This window comes from Phyllostomus discolor, chromosome 5 (assembly GCF_004126475.2).
Source record: "Phyllostomus discolor isolate MPI-MPIP mPhyDis1 chromosome 5, mPhyDis1.pri.v3, whole genome shotgun sequence".
NCBI lineage: Eukaryota > Metazoa > Chordata > Mammalia > Chiroptera > Phyllostomidae > Phyllostomus > Phyllostomus discolor.
Window position 1 is genome coordinate 55,581,794 of NC_040907.2, and position 27,589 is coordinate 55,609,382.

Genomic DNA, 27,589 nt, shown 5'->3' on the forward strand with positions numbered 1-27,589 from the left:
CTCTTTCCTTTCAAAGGTGATTTTAGTTTTGCAAAAAGCCAGAAGCCACAGGGTGCCAAGTCTGGGCTATAGGGGGACTGAGTCACCAGTGTGATTTGATGTTTCACAAAAAAATTCTTTGGGAGATGCAATTCATGAGCAGGCATTTTGTTGTGATGAAATTGCCAATCACCAGTTGCCAATAGCTGCAGCTTTATGAAATATCGAAATAGTTTCCATGGAGGAATATTCAAGCTTCACACAAAATCTGATACAGATTTGTGCTCTACTCACTCAGTCATTTGGAATGCAATGGCCACACAGTACACACGCTCACTCAATTGCATCTACCACCTCCACTTACTAGTAGTGCAGTGAAGTTGTCATTGTTCATGCATACCCATCCCAGTCCATTCTCCTTGGCTGCCAGGTTACATTGATATCGTGCAAACTGTTCCTGTTATAGTAACAGTTGCTGTGCTTTTTCTGGACAGACCTCATATGTAAATGTAAGACCATCATCACAATCAAAATACTGAATATATATATATTCAGTATATATATATATTCAGTATATATATATCTCTCTCTCACCTCAAAAAGTTTCCTTGTGCACAATTATAATTTCTCCCTCTCATCATTTCCTAAGGACACACTTTCTGTCATTATAGATTAGTTTGAATTTTCTAAAGTTTTATTAAATGGAATCATACTATATGCCCTTTTGTGCTTGTCTGACTTCGTTAGCTCAGAGTATTTTGAGATCGATTCATGTTGTTGTATGTAACAATAGTTCATTCCTTTTTACTGCTGAGTAATGTTCCAATGTATGGCTATAACATAATGTGTTTATTCATTCATCTTTTGATGGACACTTGGGCTGATTTCAGTTTTAGCTGAGTACAAATAAAGCTGCTATCGTTATTCATTTAAAAGCTTAACTACAGACATATGTTTTTATTTCTCTTGGGAGATATATAGGAATGGAATGACTGGGTAGTATGGTAAGTGTATCTCTACCTTTTAAAGGAACTGTCAAACTGTTTGCCAAAACAGTTGTACATTCCCACCAGCACTATACAAAATGTCCAGTTGTTTCACACCTTCATCAGTACTTGATATGGTCAGTATTTTTTGTCATAGAAATGTAAACAAGTGTGCGATGGTATCTCATTATAGTTGTAAATTGTATTTCCTTAATGACTAATAATGTTGAACATCTTTTTCATCAGTTTTTAATTTTTTTATTTAAAAAAACCTTTTTATTGTTGTTCAGTCACACTTGTCCCCATTTTCCCCCCATTGCTCTCTCTTGCCCTGCCCACCCCTCTCTCCCACTTGCAATTCTCCCTGCCCCATTGTCTTTGTCCATGGGTCCTATATATACCTGTTCCTTGACTTGACCCTTCCCCTTCTTTTCCCTATTACCTCTCCTCTTTCTGCTCTGGTCATTGTCAATTTGTTCTTTATTTCCATGTCTCTGGTTCTTTTTCATCATTTGTCATCTAAATGTTTTTTTTTAATAAAGTGTCTGTTCAAATCTTTTGCCCATTGTTAATTTTATTGTTTGTTTTCTTATTGTTGAGTTTTAGGAGTTCTTTACATATTCTTTATACAAGTCCTTTTCAGAGAAATGGTTTGCAAATATTTTCTCCCAATCTTTGACTTCTCTTTCCCATTCTTTTGACTATCAGAAATTAAGTCCAAATTACTAATTTGTTATTTTATGAATTTTGTTTTTGGTATTATATCTAAAAAAATCTTGGTCAGCAAGATTGTAAAACACTTTTCCTATATTTTCTTCTAGAAATTTTAAAGCTTTACATTGAAGCCTATGATCCACTTTGAGTTAATTTTTTTATGTAATTTGAAGCATGTGTCCAAGTTATTTTGCGCACACTCACAAACACACTCACACACAGCCAATTGTTCTACTACCATTTGTTGAAAAGGCTATCCTTTCTCCATTCTATTGGTTTACACTATTGTAATAAATCAGTTATCCATACATTATAAGTGAGAATTTTTTGGACTTCTTATTCTGGTCCATTAATCTATTTGTCTAAGTTTATCCAATGTAAAGATGTTTGATTTTTGTAATAATTTTTGAAATCAAATAATGTTAGCCTCCATCTTTGATTTTTTATTTTTTTCAAAGTTGTCTATTCTATGTTCTTTGTATTTCCAAATAAATTTTTTTAACTTTGATTTTTTTCTTCTTTTTTTTGTTTTGTTTTTTCCAAATGAATTTTTGAATCAGTTAGCCAACTTCTACAAAAATGAAAAAAGGTCTGCTGGCATTTTGATTGGGATCTTTCTGTTACCAATTTCAAATTTAATTTCACTGTGGTAAGAGAACATGCTATGTATGAATTAAAATATTTAAATTTATTGTGGTTTGTTTTATGGTCCAAATATGGTATATCTTGGTAAATATTCTGTTTGTTCTGTACTTGAAAACATTTTGTATGTTGCTGTTGTTTAAGTGGGTCTTTGGCAAGTGTCAGTCAAATCTGTTGACAGTTGTTTAAACATCTATAATATCCTTGTAGCTTTTCTGCTTGTCTCTTCTCTCAGTAACTGACTCCAATTGAGATGTCCCTATTTATTCTTGCAGATCTATCAGTTTGCTTCATGTATTTCAAAGCTATCTTATTATGTGTATAAACCTAATTGATTATGTCGTTTTGAATAATTGCAACTTTTATTATGAAATGAGCTTCCTTATCCCTGGTAATATTCTTTACTCTGAAATCTACTTGGATATTAATGTAGCCATTTCACTAAAGTTAGCATGGTATATCTTTGTCCATACTTTTTGTTTAACCTAGTTGTGTCTTTATATTTTAAAATGCATTTCTTTTAGGCAGGGCACAGCTTCTTAGAATGAATTGGGAAATATTCTTTCCTCTTATATTCATTGGAAGAGTTTGGGAAGAATTGGTATTAATGTTTTTTTAAATGTTTGATGGAATTTACAAACCATCTGGGCCTAGGCTTTTCTTTGTGGGAAGTTTTTAAATTATGAATTCAATCTCTTTACCTGTTATAGGCTTACTCAACTTTTCTATTTTTTCTCAGGTTCATCTCTGTAGTTTGTGCCTTACTGGATATTTGTGCATACCATGCATGTTATCTAATTTGTTAATATTCAGTTGTTTATGGTATTTCCTTATAGCCCATTTTATTTCTGTAAAGTTGGTAGTAATGTCCTCTCATTCATATTTTGTTTTAGTAATTTCAGTTTCTTTTTTTCTTGGTCAGTCTAGTTAAAGGTTTGTCAATTTTGTCCACCTTTTCAAATGACCAAATTTTGGTTTCAAGATTTTTTTCTACTGTTTTCCTCCTATTGATTTCATTGCTTTATGTTCTAATCATTATGATTTCTTCCATTCTCCTTGCTTTGGCTTTAATTTGCTGTTCTTTTTTCAGTATTTTATTTTCTTTTTAAGATTTTATTTATTTATTTTTAGAGAGGGAAGGGAGGGAGGGAGGAAGAGAGAGAGAGAGAGAGAGAGAGAGAGAAACATCAATGTGCAGTTGCTGGGGGTTATGGCCTGCAACCCAGGAATGTATCCTTGCTGGGAATCGAACCTGGGACACTTAGGTTCCCAGCCCGTGCTCAATCCACTGAGCTATGTCAGCCAGGGCCTTTTTTCAGTATTTTAAAGTGGAAACTCAGGCTATTGATTTGAGATCTTTCTTATTTTTTTACATAGGCATTTATAAATATAAATCTTCTTCTAAGCATTGTCCATAAGATTTGGTATGTTATATATTCGTTTCATTTGTCTCAAAGAATTTCTTAATTTCCCATGTGATTTCTTCTTATAACCCATTGATTATTTAGGGAAGTTTAGTTTCCACATATTTGTGAATTTCTCAAATTCTTTCTGTTATTGATTTCTACTTTTATTCCACTGTACTTAAAGAACACTTGATATGATTTCAACCCTTTTAAGTTTATTAAGCTTTGTTTTAAGGCCTAGCACATTGTCTATCCTGGAGAGTGTTTCATATGCCCTCAAGGAGATGGTATATTCTACCTTTAGTATGTTACAGATGTCTTTTCAGTCTAGTTGGTTTAAGTGTTGTTCCAGTCTCCTGTTTCCTGTTGGTCTTCTGCTTGTTTGTCTTACCCATTGCAGAAAGTGAGGTATTGAAGCCTCTAGCTATTGTACTATTGTTGAATTGTTTATAATTCTCTCTGATTCTGTTAGTTTTTTCTTCATGTTTTCCCATGCAGGCAAGCAACAGACTCTCGGCTCCATCTCCTGAACTCAGGGAACCCTTTGGGCTCTGACTGGAGTGCCCCTCCTCTACCATGACATGGAAACTCTCCCAAGATACTAGTATGGGGCAATCAGAGGCCTTACCTCATTTGTTTCTTGTCTTTGAAGGATCACAGCCAATTGCCTGACATGTGGAATGTTGGAAAACATTTTCTCGTCTCTCTCTTTCTCTCGCTCTCTCTCGCTCTTCTCTCAATCTCTTTGTAATCTCAAGTGAAAGGGTGAACCTGGTTCCTTTCAGACTATTTTGGCCAGAAAGAAGAACATTAAGTTATATTTTAAGTAACATTTTTGCAAGGCAATATCTTAAAATAGAGTTAACAAACTTTCTCTTAAAGGGCTAGATAGTATATGCTATTAGTAAACCATTACTGTTATTATAACACTACTATTTTAGGAATTTTTGGCCACCCTGTCTCTGTCATTGTTGAACCCAATGCAGCCATAGACAATACATAAATAAATGAATATGGCTGAGTCCCAATAAAACATTATTTATAAAAACAGATGCTGATAGTCTGCCTATAGTTTGTTGACCCCTAACTTAAAATACTACCTTTGTTTTTTTTTCTTTCCTCAACTTCCTTTTATGTGACCCTTCTTCTTGTTAGTCAAGTTAGGTAATCAGTTAATTTATTACAAATGGGATGCAAAGAAAAAAACCCTGAAAACAGTTTTTAACTGACAAAATTATTTCTTCAGAATTAAAACAGAAATTTCAAGGGAAGAAGAGCAAAGAGTTTCTGCCATAGTACCAGAAATAGAAAGGAAAAAGAAAAGGAACCAGACAACCCCACACATACTCTTTTTGTCTTCCCCACACTACTCTCACCCTTAACCCTCATGGCAGTAGATAATAATCATAGAAATTAAGGAGATTAGGGAAACGAAGATGTGATATTTATTATCTAAGGGGTGGGGTTGGAAATGAGAAAATGTGACAAGGGTAAAACACCTGGAGAAGATAGGAATGAGCACGAGGATGTTCTGATTACAGCCTAGGGCCAGTGCCAAGGAGACTGAAAATCTGTGCCAGTATCTACAGACCATGAGCCACCATTTTGGGGAGCCATTACCTGTTCTCTTTATTTCTATAGGGTAAGAAGCTTATGTTGGCAGTCCCTGGCATAACACGTGGTACGCTATCATTAAACAGAACATTTACTGATTCACAGCCTTTGCTGGGCTCTGTCTAGGCAGTTCTATGTGGATATTCCCCCTCTTTAATAGCCAAACACTATGAAATTGTCATCTTTCAAAACAGACAGCGTGATCCTTGTCACTTGGAAAGGGATGGTTGTATGAAAAGGAAAGTCCCAATAGATATTTGGGTGAAAATTAAAACTGTTGCAACCCATCTCCATTATATCAAACTATCTCAAATATATCCTCTAAGTTAAGTGAAAATCTATGTATTCTTTTCTGAATGAAATACCTGATAGAGACTAATTGTGTCCCATAGATTTGACAGAACTTCAAGCCATGATAAGGAAATACTCTTAACCACATGTGTGGTCCATAGTTGCTGATTTAGGAATTCAGTTTTCTTTTTTTTTATTTTAATTTTAATTTATTGATTTTTGGAGAGAGAGAGGAAGGGAGAGAGAAAGAGAGGTAGAGAGAGAGGAAGCAAGAGAGAGACACTGATTTGTTGTTCCATTTATTTATGCATTCATTGGTTGATTCCTATATGTGCCTTGACTGGGGATCGAACCCACAATCAGAGCATTGGTGTATTGGGACAATGTTCTGACCAACTGAACTATCCTGCCATGGCCTAGGAATTCAGTTTTCTTCATCATCGAATTTATTGTATTTTCTGGTTGTTTTAAGGTCTTTGTTATTTTCCTGACACTGATTCTACTAGTTAGCAGTTTTATCTACTCAATTAATTATTATCATTTAGGAATTGTGCAAAAATTTCTATTTTTTTGTCAACACCTGTGATGGCACTCACAGACCACCATTATTAGTAGAATAATAATTATATTAGTGCTGGGAGAGCACAGAAAATCATCAATTCCAACTTCCACATCCGAGGCCTTGACAAAAGAAGTATCATATCCAACATCACACATGTAGAACTAAAAATAAGATTAGAGGTTTTCTCACCTGAATCCATGTTCTTTTCATGGTGACATGCCACTGATGATGTCATTTAGTTCAGAAATTTCCTAGTGGAAATTGAAATATGTCTTAATAATTATCAAAATTTCCTAGGTCGGGGAGCCCCCTTACAGCACAAAATAATTTTGCAAAATCAATATAAAAACAACCAGTGACTTAGTGAGACATTCCATTAATCTATACAAATGTCTCCAAAGACAACGTCAGTAGTGTAAAGTATCAATTCCAGATCACTGTGAACTAACTCATGCAATAACAGCCAGTTGGTTTCATTGATCTATTTCTGGTTGCTGTTCTCTCTCACCAACATTCTTTTTCTTTACAATCAGATCCCTCAGGGTTGATTCAAAAACACAAAGCCATGGCCATGGCCAGGTAGCTCAGTTGGTTGGAGAATCCTCACCATACGCCAAGGTCGTGGGTTCAATCACTGGTCAGGCCATATAAAATTACTGCTAAGAAACGGCAGCCTCAGTCCCTCAGCCCACATGCCTTAAAGGTGAAGCACCTTTTCTAAAAAATTTGTGGGAACATAAAGTGAGTTATTGAAATTTCTAATGTAACTGAGTATAGCAATAATGCTCACTGTCAGGATTGCTTATGTAGGTACAAAACTGTAGAATTTTTTAAATGCTTCCATATTCTCCTATGTTTACCTCACCTTAACCATAGACGAGGAAGCCAGGTGTCACGGATCGCATTTTAGAGTTGCAAAAACAAACCCCGAGACTTTAACTGATTTATGCCAGCAGCAAAATCAGATATTGCATCCAGGTTTCTTGACTTCTAGTCCATTTGCCCTTTCAATACCCACATCCATAGCAACTGGCTAGCAAAAGGAAGAAACAGTGGTGATGGAGTGGAGGTGATGACAGAGGCCAAAGAATAGGTAAATTGAGTAGCCATCTGACTATTTTAAAACTTGGTTCAGAGTTCTGTCATTCTATAAACTGATTATTATTCTTGGACCCAACTGTACCCTTTTTTTTTGCCCTTCCATGTGAATATACCAAATTATTTTAATCTGTGTTTTCAAATTTTACTTAACTTTAACTTCCTGTAGTCAGATTCCTCTTCTGGTAGTGAACCAGGAGTGACCTGAAAAACTGGCAGAAAATAATGTGGATGATGATAATAATGACAATAACAACCCAAGGCCAGTCATCTACAGGATTAGAGTTTCTTTTGAAACTGAGGAACAGCATAAAAAAATGTGAAGACAGATGTTAAATATCTGCCACTAGATGAAAGAATTCCTTATTCAGTGATTGATATGACGTCTAAGGAACTAACTCCATGTGTTAAAACAGAGCAGAAAACGTGAGTACAAAGGTATTATGCAAACAAAGAACAGCATTTCCATGTGCATAAGTTTAACTGGCTCTGGCTGAAGAGAGCTCAGGGGCACCTTCCCCAACACAGACAAGGGAATCTGGGATTTGTACCTAAAACATTTTGCATGGTTAGATCACTGTTTACATAAATGTAAGATGGTACCTGGGTGAGAATCTGCTAGTGAAGAAAATATGGGCAAATATTTTAAATATTTCCAAGTTAGATGTGAACAAACACAAAATTAATTTGCAATAATAGCACTGGGCAACATCAAGTAAAGGAGATAATATCTCCATGCCACATTTTTTTCCACCTACCACTGTGCCATCGGAAAACACCAGGGATCAAATCATGAAGAAACACATGTACCTTCTAAACTTAAAACAGAAAAACCTATTCATATGGCTCATAGGCCCAGCCTACAATTCTCCATAGCATTTTAATTTTGATGGAAACTACAACTGATGTTGCTTCCTAAAATGTTCATTTACATACTTTTAATTGACCACTTTGTGCTCTTTATAAAATGTGCTTTGTGAACTTTATAAAATACCACAGTCTTGAATAATGTCAATTATTACACTGATAATCAAAAAGAAGAAAAAATGTAGTATCTCTTCCTATCTGGGCAATGAACATTCTTTTTTTTAATATATTTTATTGATTATGCTATTACTGTTGTCCCATTCCCCCCTTTCACTCCCCTCCACCCTGTGCACCCTCTCCCACCCACTTCCCCCCCAACTTTAGTTCATGTCCATGCATCATACTTATAAGTTCTATAGCTGCTACATTTCTCATACTATTCTTACCCTCCCCCTGTCTATTTTCTACCTACCATCTATGCTACTTATTCTCTGTACCTTTTCCTCCTCTCTCCTCCTCCCACTCCCCTGTTGCTAACCCTCCATGTGATCTCCATTTCTGTGGTTCTGTTCCTGTTCTAGTTGTTTGCTTAGTTTCTTTTGGTTTTGCGTTAGGTGTGGTTGTTAATAATTGTGAGTTTGCTGTCCTTTTACTATACATGTTCTTTTTATCTTTTTTTCTTAGATAAGTCCCTTTAGCATTTCATAAAATAAGGGCTTGGTGATGATGAACTCCCTTAACTTGACCTTACCTTAGAAGCACTTTCTCTGCCCTTCCATTCTAAATGAAAGCTTTGCTGGATAGAGTAATCTGGGATATAGGTCCTTGTCTTTCATGACTTGGAATACTTCTTTCCATCCCCTTCTTGCCTGTAAGGTCTCTTTTGAGAAATCAGCTGACAGTCTGATGGGAACTCCTTTGTAGGTGACTATCCCCTTATCTCTTGCTGATTCTAGGATTCTCTCCTTCATTTTTACCTTGGCTAAGGTAATTATAATGTGCCTTAGTGTGTTTCTTCTTGGGTTCAACTTCTTTGGGACTCTCTGAGCTTCCTGGACTTCCTGGAAGTCTATTTCCTTTGCCAGAATGGGGAAGTTCTCCTTTATTATTTGTTCAAATACGTTTTCAATCTGTTGCACTACCTCTTCCCCTTCTGGTACCCCTATAATTCGCATGTTGGAACATTTAAAGATGTCCTGGAGGTTCCTAAGCTTCTCCTTGTTTTTTTTTTTGAATTCTTATTTCTCCATTCTTTCCTGTTTGGTTGTTTCTTTCTTCCTTCTGGTCCACTCTATTGTTTTGAGTCCCAGTTTCCTTCCCATCACTATTGGTTCCCTGTGCATTTTCCTTCATTTCTTTTATGGTAACCTGCATTTGTTCATCTAATTTGCAACCAAAATCAACCAATTCTATGAGCTTCCTGATCACCAGTGTTTTGAACTGTGCATCTGATAGGTTAGCTACCTCTTAGTCGCTCAAAAGGATGAGTTCTGGGGCACTGATTTCTTCTTCTATTTGAGCCATCTCTCTCTCTTTTTTTTCCTGGTCTGGTCGCTCCTGTTATGGTGAGGGGAGGAGCCTTAGGTGTCACCAGGGCTGGGCACCCCAGTTGCTAGATTGTGACTTTGTATGGGAGGGCGGAGTCAAGAGGGAACAACAGCGGTAGCTCCGTTTTCTGTGGGACCTGAGTCTCTTCCCTGTGATCCTGGGTTACGCACTCTGCCCTGCTCCACAATCGCCGCCTCACTGGGTCTGCCAGCTGCTGCTTGTGTACTCAGGGTCCACCCTCTGTGATCTTGCACGCCCCAGATGCCTCACGCACCCCCAGTTGCCTTATGCGCCCAATTCTCCCCGTTCTCCATGCCTCCACCCGAGCCTGGCTGCTTGTCTCTATCCCTCCTACCGGTCTGGATGAATGGGTCTATTTCAACTTCTTGGCTGTCGAACTTCCATTCAGGTAAATTTTCTGTCAGTTCTGGGTGTTATTCTGCCTCTAAATTGTTGTTGTTCCAATCTTGGTTGTGTGTGGAGGTACAGTGCGTCCACCTATGCCTCTATCTTGGCCGGAAGTCGCAGTGAACATTCTTATAATGGCTAGCTTTCTTTTCATTTCAAACTTCCTGCTTTATTCAGTACACATAACTCTCCACCTCCCAAGTCTCTGTTCCCAGTATTCACCTCTTCCTATGCTGATACACTGACTGTAAGAGTGATGGCACAAACAATGGAAGAAACAACACTACCAAGCTATGAGGATACAGGAAAAATGTTGGCCAACAGAAATCCAGTCCTTGAACTCTGAAAGCTCAAGATTTAGAATTTGAAAAGAAACTATGTTAGAAAACAGTGAATCCCATGGAAAAGAGAGATAAATTCAATAGGTGAATGACAATGAAAATAAATGTAACCTTTTCCTTCATTTGCCAGAGGGATCTCTACTGAATATGACCAAGTCATTTAATCTCTTTGAAAGCGAATTTCATCATTTGCAAAGAGATTATTTAACTCTGTCTAGTTCAGATGGCCATTGAAGGAATAATATATAAAAGTTACTTAGAAACTTATTTTAGTCTATAAAACACTATAAAAATATTAATAAAATGGTCTTTTTTTACTCCTGTCTATTGCTTCTTCTATAATCTTCACTATTCTGGTCTAACTTATTAACCCTTTTCCTCTTTCTTTTTTCTGTATTTTAACTTTAAAATGTGAAAGAAATTTATTACAATTCACGAATAGTTGGAAAACCACTTGGCCTGGGTAGTACTTCAACTAGCTAAAGTGCCAATTTGTGTACATCTTTTGAGCCCAGAGTCAGATCTCTGCACCAGAGGCAGAGCTAAGCCTGTCTTTCACCACTGCTGGCTCATGTGGCCAGTTAAGGGTGAATGGAGTCTTAAAGCCTTCCCTCTTCTGAGTTTGGTTGGTGTTCAAAATGAACTAAAAATTCCCTGGTAGTGGAAATAATTATGGTTTTGCAGGGTCACTTTAAAAATACAAGCATCTTTTCTATTGTTTTTCTTTTCTTTTAAATAACCCAGAAGTAATGAGATTTCCCAGGGATTAACTTGCTCATCTGACCCAATCTGGCTCAACATCTTGACAATGTCTGGTTAAAAGATGTGACTACCACAAACATAGCTTCTCATCCCCTACACCATGTTTTACTCATTACCTGGCAAAGGTACAAGCCAAAATTCTCGTAAACCTCCTGATTTCCCGTTCATAATTTGGGGAAGTAAACCATGGCCGAGAAACCACATGAAACTCCATTAAATGAATCTAAATAAATTAGATCTCTGCAAATGAATCACTGCTTACCCAAATTCCATGTACTGCAAGAGAGACAGGAATGGTCAATAAATACCAGACTCCCAATAACCACAGAACACAGACTCGATCCCAGGGACAATCTCATATGAAGTGCATGTAAAAAGAAAGCAATATCTACAACTCCTGGTCACAGCTAAAGATGTACAGATCAGACAGCAGCCCCCATGCCTCTGTACTGCCTCAGCATCCAGGATAAATTAGGAAAACTGTCAAAACATTAAGACCAATGCCAATTTTAGGAGCAAAGAAGGGAAGATATTAAGTATTGAGGACTGCCTTGAAAGAATACACATAAAGTAACTTAAATTGCACAACTTTTTCATGATCACAATGAGGCCATTTTTCTTGGCACAAGATTGTGCTAGATTGTCCTTTATTCCTTAAACAAATGTTTGTGGAGTGTTTATTTGTGTTTCAGGAACTGTGCTGGGCACATAATAATCAACAAAATTATATTTCCTATTCTCAAGTGCCAAATGTAATCACTGCCTGTTTTTCATAAATAAAGTTTTATTAGAACACAGTATTTTGATTTTACATAGCCTATGGCCAGTTTTATGTTATAACAAGAGTCAGTTAGTTGTGACAGAGAATGTATGGTGAAAAAGCATAAAATATGTACAATCTGCCCCTCTACAGAAAAAGTTTGCCAATGGTCTAGGCAGGGAAATGGACAAATGTATAAGAAATTATAATATCATTTATTAAGAGTTGTGATGTAAGAATTTTGCAGTCTCAAATCAGGACTGTAAGGATTAAGAAAAACTGAGGTAACATTTAAACTGACACCTAAAAATGAACAAGTAGCTACCAGCTGATGGAAAGAGAAAATATTTCATGGAGAGCTCACAGGCAAAAACCTGGAAGCCAGAGAGAGCATGTCCCGCTCTGAGGACCGAATGGGCAGCATGTCCACTTGGCTAGAACAAGGAAAGTGAAGGGAGCTGGGATGAGAGATGATGGCAAAGAGAAAATTAAGACCCAATCACAAATGTTCCTTTATATCATCTGAAAAGGTTTGAAAATTTTTTTGAAGGCTTAAGATGTGGAATGCAATAATCTATGATTATTGAGCTGTGTGAATCTATGATTTGGTATTTATATAAGATTTATGATAAGGCTCATTTCTGATATAGTCACCAGGAAACAAAGGCAATGAACTTTGAAACTGAGATTCACAAGGAAATACTAATCAAATTAATACATTCTTTCAACCTCCACCAACACATGACTCTGGGAATGAAGTGGCTGTGACAGTATGACATTACAATTTCCTATAACTCTTAAGTCCTGCCCCAGTTCGGGCTGACAGTACAGCTAAGGCGTATCTGAAAGAAAGCCAGTGATGGTACTGAGGGTGAAGCCAACCTGCCCTGCCAGAAAACCGAGGCAACAGTTTAGGTTAGCTTTTCCTATAGAAAGCCTGTATAATCCCTCATGGGTTTTGCCGTCTCTCATTGGCTGCTCCATTTCATTCTTATTTTCTTGCTTTTTCTCTTCTTGACCTCTCAACATTGAAGTGCCCAGCACTCAAGCTTTAGACCTATTCTCTATCTACACTAACTCATTTACTAAGTAAATCAGAACTATTGCTTTAAATCTCATCAATAAGCCAGTGATTCTTAAATGTATATCTTTATTATTTTTAAATATTTTGTTTATCTTTTTTTTTAGTTGGGAAGGATTTTTTAACTGTATTTTTTCCATTACTATTTATCCCCCAAATACCCTCCACCCCATAATCATCACACTGTTGTCCATGTCCATGAATCCTTTTTTCTTTTTGCTTGATCCCTCCACTCCCAACCACCCCCCCATAGTTGTCATCCTGTTCTCTCTCTCTGAGTCTGTCGCTATTTTGCTTGTTAGTTCAGTTTGTCCATTTAACTGCACATGTGGGTGAAAGCATATGGTGTTTGTCTTTCTCTGACTGGCTTACTTCACTTAGCATAATGTTCTCCAGATCCTTCCATGCAATTGCAAAGGGTAAAATTTCTTCTTTTTTATGGTGGAGTAGTATTCCATTATATAAATGTCCCATAGTTGTTTTATTCATACGTCTATTGATGGGCACTTGGGCTGCTTCCATATCTTGGCGATTGTAAATAATTCTGTAATAAACATAAGGGTACATATATTCTTTCAAATTAGTGTTTTGAGTTTCTTTGGATATATTTCCAGATGTGAGACTGCTGGGTCAAAAGGCAGATCCCTTTTAAATTTTTTGAGGTATTTCCATACTGCTTTCCACAGTGGCTACACCAACCTGCATTCCCACCAATATTGCAAAAGGGTCCCCGTTTGTCCAAATCCTCACTAGCATTTGTTTTTCATTAATTTATTGATGATAGCCATTCTGACTGGTGGGAGGTGATATCTCATCGTGGTTTTAATTTGCATTTTTCTGATGATTAGTAACACTGAGCATCTTTTCATGTGTCTATTGGCCATCTGTATGTCCTCTTTGGCGAACTGTCCGTTCAGGTTCTTGCCCATTTTTTTACTTGGGTTATTTTTTTCCTTAGTGTTGAGTTTTGTAAGTTCTTTATAAATTTTCAATATTAACCCCTTATGAGAGGTTAATACTGAGTATGTTCTCTCATTCTATGGGTTGTCATTTTATTTTGTTGGTGGTTTCCTTTGCTGTGCAAAAGCTTTTTAGTTTGGTGCAGTCTTATTTATTTTTTCTTTTGTTTCCCTTCCCCTGAGGTGATATATCAGATAAAATATTGCTACAAGCAATGTCTGAGATTTTGCTGCCTATATTTTCTTTCATGATTTTTATGGTTTTGGGTCTAACATTTAATTCTTTAAATCACTTTGAATTTATTCTGTGTGGGGAGTGAAAAAATGATCTAGTTACATTTTTCTACACATGTCTGTCCAATTTTCCCAATACTGTTTATTGAATAAACTATCTTTAGCCCATTGTATGTGCTTGCTTCCTCTGTCAAATATTAATTAACTATAAAGATGTGAGTTTATTTTGGGGCTCTCTATTCTGTTCCATTGATCTATGTGTCTGTTTTTATGCCAGTACCATGCTGCTTTCATTACTATGGCCTTATAGTATAGTTTGATATTAGGTAGGGTGATTCCTCAAACTTTGTTCTTTCTCAAAATTGCTGTTTTTGTGCAGGGCCTTTTGTGGTTTCATATAAATTTTTGAAATATTTTTTCTAGGTCATAGTTAGAATATCTTAAAGACTCACTAAAGCAAAATGTTTTTCAGCATAGAATGCAAGGGTGAATACATGCTAGAAAAGGAGAAATGAGGGAAAAAGTCTCTTTGGATCTCAAAACCAATTGGGACATATTCCCTGCATTGCCACTTGGATTTGACGAGAGGCCAAAAAATTACATGTGCCTGGCATGTCAGGTTCATAAATGATTATAATGAGAGAAAAGTCTAGGCAAGTAGGTTGGGGTCAGATTTTGCCACTTTATAGAGTATAAACCACTTCGTTTAATACAGATAATGAGTTTTAAGATGAGATGAGACTTTGTTTAAGAGCTATTTTAAGATTAATCAGAGGGAAGTCTGAATTGAAGGAGAGAGAAAATTGAAGGAAAGAGAAACTGGTGGCAGAGAGAGATTAAAAGGAGAGATAGAAGTTAGGGTTTATTGTAATAGCTGGAGCCTGAAGTGATAAAATCTTGAACTTGTACTGTTTGATCCTCCCAATTCCTGGACATTAAATTCTGGGTGAAGAAAGCACTTTGGCCATGATTTCAAGATGCTCTTGGCTTTCCCAGACAGAATTACAGCTACCTGTGAGTTAAAACAGAGCTCAAAACACAAATCCAATTTCACCTGGTCTGGGTATGCTAGGCATATTGTAGGGTAGACCTTTTGTCTTCTCTTCAGCATTTCACTGAAGAGAATCTCAGCTCTAAGAGGCAGAAAATTGGATGCTACTGCAAAGGGCAGTCTGAGAGCGAGCAAAGTAGCTCATTGATTGTAATGGTTCCTAAAGCAAGCTTGCTGCTCTCTTAAGGGCAAAGGGGGTGTGTGGTGTTTCTTTTTTATACAGTAGTCCGGAATCCTTTCACCTACTTTAAAGATCATTATGCCATTCAAATACAAACTGGGCTTTCATGGACATTAAACAACATATATCACAAAGCTTTGATGGATGTCATTTAGGCTTAGGGAAGGTTTTTTGCTGTTCTTGGAATTGTTTTATCTCACCAAAGAGAAAGTTGGAATTCCCCAGTTGACAGTAGAGCATTAACAAGATAGAATGCTTACTGAGTCTGACTAAAAATTTAGTAACTATTGAATGAAGAAATAAATATCACATGATCAATTATCTAGTAACTATAGAAAGTAGTTCTGGCCTTACAATTACTTATCTAACCTCCATTTTGCCCTAGAATGAAATTTATAGAGAGGGTTATAGTCCAACTAAGTTGACTTAAGAAATAAAGAAAAAGAGAATTAAATCTTTTGAGAGTCTAATACGTTCTAGACACTTTGCTAGGCCCTTGACATGTATTATTTCATTCAAACCTTACAGCAACCTTGTAAGCTAAATATTACTATTATCATTTTAGAAATGAGAAAATAGAGCCTCAGAGAAGTAAAATCACATAACAAAATAAAATATATAAAATGTATGGAAGTTGGGGTTTTACTCTATCTCAATCTCTCATATTTTAGCACCAATTATATAGGAAAGTATGTGACTAATGTCCAAGTGAAATACAGTATTTAGAACTACTGATTAGCATTAAAAGAAAAGAAAGGAAGAAAGGCAATTCCAACATGTAAGTTTCTTTATATGTGCTACCTCTTTAATACTAGTCCCATTTTATAGATGTGGAAATTAAAGGCCTGGGATTAAATTCTGTCTTCCACTGCACAATATCACAGAAAGCTAGAATAAAAAGGTACCTTATCTCATCTAACATCTTCATTTAGCAGATGAGTAAGTTGAAGCAAATAGGTTAAGTGATTTATCCAAAGGCAAACAAGCTGTCAGCAATCAATAGTTCTCATGATTGCTTCTGAGGTTCTTATCAAACGCTCAGGCCCCGTGTTCTCCTAAAGGACGAGCACTGTCACTCAAGGTCTGGCCCTGCTGAACTATCTCTAAGGGTTCTGTCATCTTCAGGGTTGCTCCTGCTACTCTAAATGCGTGTCTTCCGCTACATCTTTCCTGTTTAGAGCAATGATTCCTAACTTTGGGTTTTTAACACTCAGGCTTTTAAAATCTGTTTCTGTTCCATTTTTCTTAAATTTTTGTGCATCTGTGGTGCTTCTATCCACCTGGTTGCTCATGATAGAAAATGGAAACCATACTTAGTACCTCAGTTTGTCTCACCTGGCTCACACAATGACCCCTTGGTCAATTTATGCTGCCTTTGTAATATATGTCTGCTTCATTCTGTCTCCACTATCTGCCATTAATCTGCTCCGAATTACCATCTTACCTAGTCCTATGCAGTCACCTCCTGATGGATATCCCCCACTGGACACCCCATCTCTCATCACTTTTGTTCTCTAGCTATCTGTTCTCCACAAAACCAGAGTCTTTTAAAAATCTTTTAAAATACTAATCTTATGTTTTAGATCTCTTTAAAATGCTTCAATGACTTCTAGTGCACTTCAGATCAAATTTAAAACTGTAAATGGCCTTCAAGTGCTTGTTTAATCTACCTCTTGGTTTTGCTTTGTACCACTCTCTTCTTCCATCACTACACTTCAGACAAATTGACTGTCTCTCATTCCTCAGATACATTTAACACTGATGTATTTTATCAGTTCAATTGTAATTTCCAGAGACACTTTTCCTGTTCCCTCAGTCTAAACTGGATGCTCTTTTTTATTTATAGAACCCTGTATTTTTGCTTTGTTACACTTATCTCAACTTCTAAATACCTGCCTATTTTTATGGTTAATTGTTGACTTTTTGTCTCCCTCTCTAAACTGTAAAGAACATAAAGGTAGAGACTGGTTCGAAATCCTTGGCTTTATCAAAGTGCCTGGTACATAGTAGAAGCTCATGAGTATTTGGTAAAAAGATAAATAAGTACATTGTCAAGAATAACTCAACTATTCTAAGGTTTCTTTGGGATTCTCTAAAAACAGAATTTTTAATTTATTTACTTTGATTAAAAAAATAAAGTTTTTATACCACAATTGATAGTGGCCAGAAGAATATATTTTACTTTCTAAAAAGTATTTCATGAATAAACACTTTCTTTGCCTACTCCAAGCTCAATTTCTTTTAAAATAGTGAAAAGTAAGAAAGATCTGGCCTTAATCAATTTTCTCTCAGTCTTACTGTTTCCTGATCACCCCTGGTCCTGGAGATGATAAAATGTCCACAGAGTAAGTAAAAAAGGGTTCCCGGTTCTTCACATGAACAAGGGCAGATGTAGTAACTTACTCAGACAAAAGATACACACACACACACACACACACACACACATACATATACAAAACAAGATGTGACATCAGACTGGTTTTATATACATAAAGCAGAATGTACTAATTTCTCAAAGGTACCTGACTAAGAAATATATGACAATAAAAAATTAGTTCTTGCCTAGCATTTACTGAGTGACTGACGTCACAATTCAGTTTTATGCTTATGGAATATCCTTGAAAAAGCTACTTGAAAAAAATTTTCTGCTAGTTTCCTGTCAATTAACTGCTCATACAGAGCACAGTAAATAGTATTATTATAAAGTCTAGGTAATTCAAGAAAAAGCATGTATGTATGTATGTGTATATTTCATACACATATACTTATGTGTCAGTACTACTGAAGCAAGAGGGATTGTCCTTAGCATCTTGGATTGCACACAAATTCTTCATGTAATTTTCACTGTGTGGATACAACCACTATAACATATATTCTCTTATATAAATTCCACTTGAAGAATACAAGTGGAATTTAGCTCTAAATCAACACTTAGAGCTAATTTCACTACAATTTTGACATCATTATAAGTAATAAATCAGTTCTCAATCAACTCTTCTGCCGAAATTCTTCAAATCTTTTGTAGAATCAGGTACAGTAGAAATATTTAAATAAGTGAAATAACCTGCTAACTTTATCTTGCTTTGTGAACATTATAAATAGGATCTCCAGTCAGATGCATAAATCATTATCCTTTGTGAGTCCAACTAGGCTTCTGTTTACCAGATGGAAGTAAAAAGTGACAGTCCATACAGTGTGTGCTCCAAACCCTGCTGTCAAGGCTTTTGCAAAATGATATGTCTCTAAACATCCCATTTTAGTCCAGATGTGTTGGTCCTGACCTGAAAAAAATAAATTATAATAAAACAGCTACAGGTACAGGCAGGAATCTGTTCCAACTTCTTCAGGAAGTTTGCTTGAAATTTCTTAATGACATTCAAAATAAAAGGCAGTACAGAGCACAGAGCTAGAAAGCATCATCAAGACCTGCTTGAAAATGCTGGAAAATGACAGGTTATTCTAAACCTCAATCACTATGCTCTGGAAACTAGGTTTAAAAAAAAAAATGTGCCTCCGTTAGGTTACAGGATACCTCCTGGCCAGCAGAGGGCAAAATCAAGAAAACTGGTACATTTCCCTTTGCGCTGATCATTAACTTTCACATACCTTCCACTATGGTCTGAGTGAATGCTTGTGTCCCCCTACAATTCACATGAGACGAAAGATTCTTTCCTCATTACATCTTCTAACATACCTTGTATTATATGCCATTGCATTTTTAAAAGCAAATTATACAACACCTAAAATAAAGCAAAAAATAGACCATGTGTTCTTTTTGTATTAGACTGAGCCTTGTCCAGCAGGTGTATTTGACTCTCTGGGGGTTATGGATAGTGTTGTCTGACTGCTAGTCAAAGGACCAAACCCTAATGTTTCATGTTATTTTGCAGATTTTTATTTAGTAAAATTTCAAATGACTTCTCTCTGGGACAAAAGGTAAACCTAAGGACTACGGGTAAGCTCCCTGAGACATTAACCAGTTTGAGATATAACCTGGCAATCTTATTCCAACATTCTTTCCTCAATGCCTATAAATACTCAGTTCTTCAAACATTTTTTGACTTGGTTTTATTATTCTTCTGATTCTCTTGTTAATGAATTAAATCTTGGCACATGTCGATTATATATTTGTATGAAAATTATATTTTTGAATTTTTTAAATTATATGAGCACTATGTACTGTAAACTTTTTAAAATGAATTCTTACTTAATTCCCAAATCAATCATATGAAATATTATCATTCCTAGTGTAGAAATGAGGAAATACAAGCTTGAAATATGAAAATGAAGAAGTACAGAGTTAAAGGGATTTCTCTGAATTTACATAGCAGGAAAACTGTCCTGTTGTAAACTCAAACCTCTGATTTAGAGCCTGAGTCATGGTCGCAAATACCCTTTTGCTGGAACTTCAGAACATCCTGGTCTGCCCTGAGACAGGGCCAAAGAGTAGCAGCAGAAGAGTGAATATCCATGAGCACGGTGCTGTTTGTTACTATGAGTTCATGTGATAGATTGATGAATTCTGTTCATTCATACATTCATTCAATAAATATTAACTTCGGGTGGAATAAGTTAGAACTCATTATTGTCTGAAGCCACTAGGATGTAATGGCCTGAATTAGGTTTTAAAAAATGAATTATGCAAATATGGATGGAAAGGATCTAGTTTAATGGCAATTTTTAAATTGAGTTGAAAAGGAGTGTTAATATGAGATGAGAATACTGAACAGAATTAATAAAAGTTTTATAGTTTGTTGAATACTAGCAAAATACGCACTTCAAGGGGGAGGTGATGAAAAGCTGTCCTCTGCACTGGTCAGATAATACTAGGAATGCTGTGTCTGTTTCTACATACCGTATTCAAAGGATATTAATAAACTAGAGGATATATCCTGAAGAAGGACCAAGATGATTAAACAATTAAAACTGTCATTAGAGGAATGGTTGATATTAGCCTGGAACATGAAAGCTTTCATCAAATATTGGAAAAGACATCATGTAAAAAAAGAAATAGAATTATTTAATATTGGCTCAGGGAATAGATATTTGTTCAACAGATGAAAATTATAGAAATGCATATTTCAGCTCAGTAAAGGAAGAACTTTTCTAGTAGTAATTCAATGTGCTCAAGTTAACCTCAAGGTTTGTTATTGTTCAGATTAAATACTCAGATAAGTGCCTGATATTTTATTCATATTTATTGAGGCATAACCTGCATAAAATAAAGTGCACTGATCTTAAATGTACAACTCAATGAACTCTTATGTATGTAAACCACCATCCAAGTCAAGAGATAGTAAGTACATTTCCAGATCCCCAGACAAAAAGGCTGTGCTCTCGTGGAGTTTACAATGTAGAGGAGAAGACCAAGATTAGAGAAGTACAAAACATAGTATGACAATAGGGAAGCTCTAGGTTCTGTGAGCGCATCTGACAGGGAATTGAACCTGATCTAGGGGTAAGGTGAGGTGTCCCAAGGATGAGACATTGAAACTGAGGTTTGAGAGATGATAAGAAGTTAACCTGGCAAAGGGTGAGTTTGTTTTGGAGTTTTTTGTAAGATGGTACAATGTATGCAAAGTTTCACCCTTCAAAAGTCAAGTGAGAGAGCGTGGAATGTTCAAGAAACAGAAACAGCTATGAAGGGAAACACAGAATAAAATTTCAGATAAACATGCACCAACAAAAGAATACAATAGCCCTGACTTGTGTGGCTCAGTGAACTGGTCAGGCATCGTCCTGCAAACCGAAAGTTGCCAATTCACTGTTTCATTTCCTGCTTAGTACACAGTGCCTTGGTTGCAGGCCAGGTCCTCCTGAACCAATATTTATCTCACACATCAATCTCTCTCTCTCTTTCTCCTTTCCTTCCTCTCTCTCTAAAAATAAATAAATATAATGTTTTTAAAGAGCTCTTATGTGATGCCTTTCAAATAAATAATAATTCTATTAAAAATATGGCAATTTTTCTTCTTATGTCTGAGTTTCCCAGAACCTTCTATTTATGCCAAAGGTCCCCTTTCCTAAATCTGTCCTCTCAACTCCTATAGTCTCCCCATGTCTTATTTCTTATACTTATGGTACCTGGTCTTTCCAGCTGCTTGTTACATAAATATTTCTCTTGGGATTCTGTATGTTTTAAGGTGAAAGACTTGATCCTTACTTCCTTAAGAATGAGAAGGGAGAGGAAAGAAGCCACTGATATTTTCTTAGGAAACATCTTTATGGGATAAAAATTAAGGCTCGTCAAGGAACATGTATAAAGGACCCATGGACAAAGCCAAAGGCTGGTAAGATTGAGGATGCGAGATGGGGTGGCTGGGGCAGGGGAGAGTGGTGGTGGGGAAAATGGAGACAATTGTATTTGAACAACAATAAAAAAAGAAAGAAAGAAATAAAATTACAGTCACAATAAAAAAAATAATTAGAAAAAACTAAATTACATCATGTGTCTCAATCTAGCAAAGCAGTCTCATCAAAGTGCTATTAAATATAAAGGAAAAAATTTTATTTAAAAATACTAATAATTACTATAAATTAAGCTATCAAAACATTTTGGGTAGTCTTTTCAATTGTGTCTACCATTTTTGTGGGATGCCTTGATTTTAACTTTCTGTAAATTGTAATAATAGTTAAATTAAATGAAATTTCACTCTGAATCAGGCAATTGTTGTAAGATCTTTCAATGTATTTATTTATACAATTCTTACAACCAGTATGACTGTTTAATGGGTGTGAAAATTGCCCAGGGTCACATAGCTAGTAAGAAAAAATCTCACTCAGGCAATCTGGCTTCAGATCCTCCAGTTCTAACATAGTGCTTGTTCATAACAATAATGAAAAAAATATATAACTGTAGAAATATCTAGTTTGCAGAGATTCTCTTATATATCACTGAGGCCATTTGCAGAGAGCACTTGTAGAGTGCCATATATCTTTTCATGCCTAAATAAGCCCCATAAAGAATTTCAGGAAATGGTAGAAATCTAAATTCCCTTCCTCAACAAACCCTCTATTTCCCAACATACATAAATGGTGGTTAGAAGATACCATGGAGCCTCTTAAGAGCTGTGGTAAGTGGAAAAACAATTACTGTTCTTATAGCCATGAACAAACTTGAAGAATGAAGTTGCTCTGAGAATTTCTACTTCTGTCTTTACCATTTTGATTCCTTCTAATCAGCTCCATCACTCACCATATCCCCAGCCCTTACCCAGTCGTGGGTTCCCCATTTCCTTGACTAGTTCCTTATTCACTTTGACCTGAAGTACCTTTTCAGCTCTCTCCCAGCTCTGACCCACTTAGCTTCCTGTGTATTATTAACTAGTCAGCTGCTAGTCTCCTGTATCCTTGCTGTAATGTAGTAATAAAGCATTACATTTGGAGTCGGAGCTTCCATCTGCCATTAGCTATAGGACCCTGTGCAAGTTATATAACTGCTCTGAATCTCAGTTCCCCATTGCTAATAAGAGAATGACAGTGTCCCACAGAAATGTCATAAAGAACTTTGTAAATGATGAAGTACTGAGGAAAATATAAAATTATTGACATGAAAGTCAAAAATGCTTTAAAGTAATCTTATTTCTGTCTTAACACCCATAGGATGGATTTTTCTTGGTAAGAATGTGGGGGGAGGCAGGTAGCTCATGTAGGAGTTATGTGGGGACTGAGATTATCTTTGTGTCCTTCAGAAAAGTGCCAAAATCAGGTATCTCTTCTTCCCACATAATTTAAAATATATGTATTTACCATAAAGAACAGTTATTTTCCAATCTGTGAGTAAATACAGAGTCTGAATTGCTGGATGTCACGAGAGGGTAGGCCATTGTTACTGCTTTGGTGTTTTACAGTCCTAATCTGCCTTCTGCACGGTAAATTGTTCTGCATGCACATCCTAACAAACACTACACCTCAAAGAGGTCCCTCCGACATTCCAGCAAGATGCCTTCACTTGGTACAAACCCCAGATTACTGCTGAGAGGCTGTTTTGTGTTTTGAATAGCTGAAAAACATACTACCTTTTAGGACTGTAATTAACTATTGTTTTCTTAAGCATAAGTCATTGGATTTGGTCATATGCCACCTCTGGATTTGTTGATATAAATTTGTATATGGAAATATTAATAGCAGAGTATAATCTACAATGCTCGTCCACACTAATTGCAGAAAATGACAGTTCATCAAATTGCTATATTGAGAGGAAAATAGAAATGGTTCTGGATTTCATAAAGCAAACATAGTATTCCATAAATAATTACAGAGTTGTCACCTTAAAATATCCAGTTGTTTCTCAAAAGTGGTCAGTATCAAATAAAGATACTTTCATCCTGTGTTACATTCCATCACCTTTACAGTTACCAATCCCCCAATTTTTGGTATTTATTTTTGAAAATTAGTATTTTTTCTTTATTCATCTGGGGGAAATGTAATATATAAAAATAATATTAAATATTTATATAGCTACAAAAAAATTCTATCTATAGAAAATTATTTGCCACTGATGTTACATGATTTATGAACAAACAATATAATCCATTAACTATATAAAATTTGATGTATTTTAAAATCCCAGGAAATAAAGTCAGTTGTTTATTTTTTTACTCTTTATTTATTTATTTATTTATTTGCAATTGAAATTATGCTTTCTTAAACAAGCTAAAGTTATTAGGAAACAGACTTTTTAAGCTTCCACTGTCCTGTGAGAACTTTAGTTTTAATAAATAACTCTATGCATACGCAAACATATGTAAATGATCACACGACTATACAAGTTTCTCATATATGAAGTTTACATCAGAAAACACAGAGAACACACCCATTTCTTAATATAAAACTTAAAAGAAAAACCTTTAAATCTATGTTTAGTCCTAAATAACTCTGAAGAAAAGATGACTGATAAGATCTCCTTAGAAACCAAAAAGACAAAAACATAGAAATTAAAAATGCCTCCTAAATAAAATTGTAACCAAAATGTTTATAAATACAAGTCTATAGATCTCTGTTTTAGTGACTTTGAAAACTAAGTAGAAGTGATTCAAATTTGATTCTAAACCTTTTACAACCATTTTACACCATTGTGCAACCAAATTTAAGCTCACCAGAAGCTGATAAATCCTATAGTTAGTGTATTCAATCACTTTATGTAAGTTTAACTCAGGGGGGACAAGTCACACGATTTTAATGTTTAATGCTAATTTCTATTTCTAATGCTTACAATAAATTAAGCCAACCACTTTCCAAGTTCCAGACTGCCACACATGATCTAAACTGCTCTGTGGGGATAAAACACTTTAGAAGCTTATAATTCCTACAGAGTGTTTTGATTATTTTATACAAACTAAACTCAAACAGCAAAAAATTTCACAAGGGAAATTGTTGTGTGGGTTAAGGCCACATAATCTGGTTTCAACTCTTGCCTTTGCCTTGAGTTAAAGGCATACTCATTAACTTGAAACAATAAACTCAGACCTTAACATTTCTGGAAAGAATTCAATTCAAGACTTTGGCAGGATCAATGGTAAATATTACACACAGGCTCGATGTGATCTTAGACAGATATACAGGGCATGTAGGTAATGTAGGCAATGCCAAAGTTTTAAATGAGCAACAGATACATTTCACGTCATTGCCTTATACATGTGTACTGCCCTTGCACTTGCACACACACATAAGGTTTTCTAGATTTCTCAGTACTGAATAACAAGCTGTGGCCATAACTTAAAATACTTATTTAGACTAAAAATGTAGGCTAGAGTGAGAGTGGTCTTAATGAAACACCACATTAAGAAAGCTGAGCCATGCAAAAGTAGAGTAAAAAAATAACTATTTAGGGTTGATAGGCAAAAAAAGAATGACTCAGGCTAAGTTAGCAACTCCTAATACCTCAACCAATTGTAATGGAATTGGATAAGTATTAATTAACACAGAAAAAAATGATTTTTAATGGGTAAGAGGTTTTTTTTTCTTTTGAAAAAAACTAATGTGACTTGAATTTAGTTGAAAAAAACAGTAGGATGCAACATATGAAAAAGAAAAGGAAGCATTGTAGGAATGAGTAGGGGGGAAAAGACCTAGAATTCCATGAAGCTGAGGAAGGAAGAAATTATGTTCACATGTAAGAGCAGTCACCGTCCCACACATATTTCCCTCAGGTATGGCTAAAACATAATCAGACAGTTTAACTCATTCAAACATAAAATAGGACTATGAACAAGCAAGAGAATAGTGGAACTTGGTGATTCCAAAAAACTGTTCAAAATTATAACTTTCTCACTCTAGCTGCACATTTTTCTTTGCAATAGCAAGGTTGGAAATCACTAATTCATACTGAACTAACCACTGTATATTTTTTAAATTATCATATGTTTACTCTTTTTTTAAGTTAGACTACAATAATAAAATAAAGACATGATCAAATAAATGCCATTTAATTAAAAATAGGTTTGCCAACAAAAAAGTTTTGACAAAGAGAAGCCCATCATTCCAAGCCAATCTCCCCAAATTCAGAGACTGATTTCACACTTTTACTTGATTGTGAACAAAACACCTACTGTTGCCGCCATCCCACCCGCATGCTTCCCTTTAACCCCCAATCACTATGAACTTTGAAAACATTTGTTGAGTAAGCCCTAGCTCTATCTGTATTGTATAAATCAGACACACATTTACTGCATGTATGCTAGAAATCATGCTAGGCCCATGTTTATATGTCTTATTCCATTATCACATCACTGAGTGTTAAGGAGTATAATGTTGTGGAACTATATATATTTTAAGTCCCTAAACATGACACCATATATGTACCATAAGTGAAACTCAATTGTCAATTCAGTGCCTTCCACATGCTACTCTTCTGCTGTATTCTTGTTTACCTGCTTATTTGCTTGAGAAATTTATTGAGTGCCTGTATTGTGCCAGGCACTCAATAACTAAGACCTCCACAGATCCTAATCTTGAGGACCCTAGAGCCTAGTAAGGTATTCTGACAAGTTTCAATATAAAATGGTAAATGCTAGGATATGGGACGTCTAGACTATTACAGGAGCACATTAGGTGAGCACCCAATTAATGGGGTGTAAAGTGAAAGGCTGATGCCTAGAGGAAGGAGACAGATGAAAGCTAACTTCTGTCTCCTAGACCCTTGCAAAATCTTATCAGTTACTAAAAGACTTAAAACATTCTTCTAATATTCCATTGGCATAATTAAATCTCTTCATGACACATTCTGCCTTAAACATTTGCTATTTTTATCATTATTTCAGTGTTCTTCATCTATCTAAAATAGTTTACCACTGCCCTTTGTCTTTTTAAATAGCTAACATTTATCAAAAGCTTACTGAAGACTGGGCACTCATTCTGTGTGTTTTATCCACTTTATCTCAATAATCATCCTGACAACTTTATGAGACAGTTAATATTACTGTCTGCATTTCACAAATGAGGGGACTGAGGCTTAGAGGGTTTAAATAATTTACTCAAGGTCAGAGAGCTGGTAAATTATAGAGCCAGGACTTGTATCCGGGTCTCATTTGAATCCTTAACCTGCATTCATAACCACTACACTATAATGCCTTCTTCCCCTTTGTTCCTTAAAAGTCCAGGTTAATCCCATCTCCACCATGCATCCCGTTCTGCAGAAGTTGAGGTGAATGCCACCAGGCACATATACACACGCACATACTTTTCCTCAACAAAAAAACGTGAAAAAGTCATCCCTACCTTAATGTCAACCAGACAACAATACTTAAAAAAATAAAAACTGTAGACCAATATCTCCCATAGACATAGATGCAAAAATCCTCAACAGCAGTGTATGAGGCTTCCTTTTTCTCTAGATCACCTCCAATACTTACATCTTGTCTTATTGATAATAGTCATTGTAACAGGAGTGAGGTGGTGTCTTCCCCCAAAAAGTTAAGTATAGAGCTACAATATACCCAACAATCCCTCTTCTGGATATATACCCCTAAAATTTGAAAACATTTATCTCTGAAGATAAATGTACCCCTATGTTTATTGCAGCATTATTCACAGCAGCCAAGACATGGAAACAACTCAAGTGTCCTTAGATGGATTTTGGATATAGAAGATGTGATACAAAATACAATGGAATACTACTCAGTGATTATAGCAAGGTGGCAAAATACAAAGTGAATACATAAAAGT

The 27,589-nt window shown here is 35.8% G+C and overlaps 1 long non-coding RNA gene across 1 annotated transcript; it reads right to left on the reverse strand.

Annotated features, from left to right (window-relative positions):
* Nucleotides 1-305: 305 nt before the first annotated feature.
* Nucleotides 306-27,454, reverse strand: LOC118500435. The gene is made up of 4 exons (XR_004902993.1): nt 27,429-27,454; nt 9,541-9,547; nt 4,499-4,505; nt 306-475 (listed from the first exon to the last, which is right to left on the reverse strand). It is a non-coding gene; the product is annotated as an uncharacterized LOC118500435 (long non-coding RNA).
* Between the last annotated feature and the right edge of the window lie 135 nt (nt 27,455-27,589).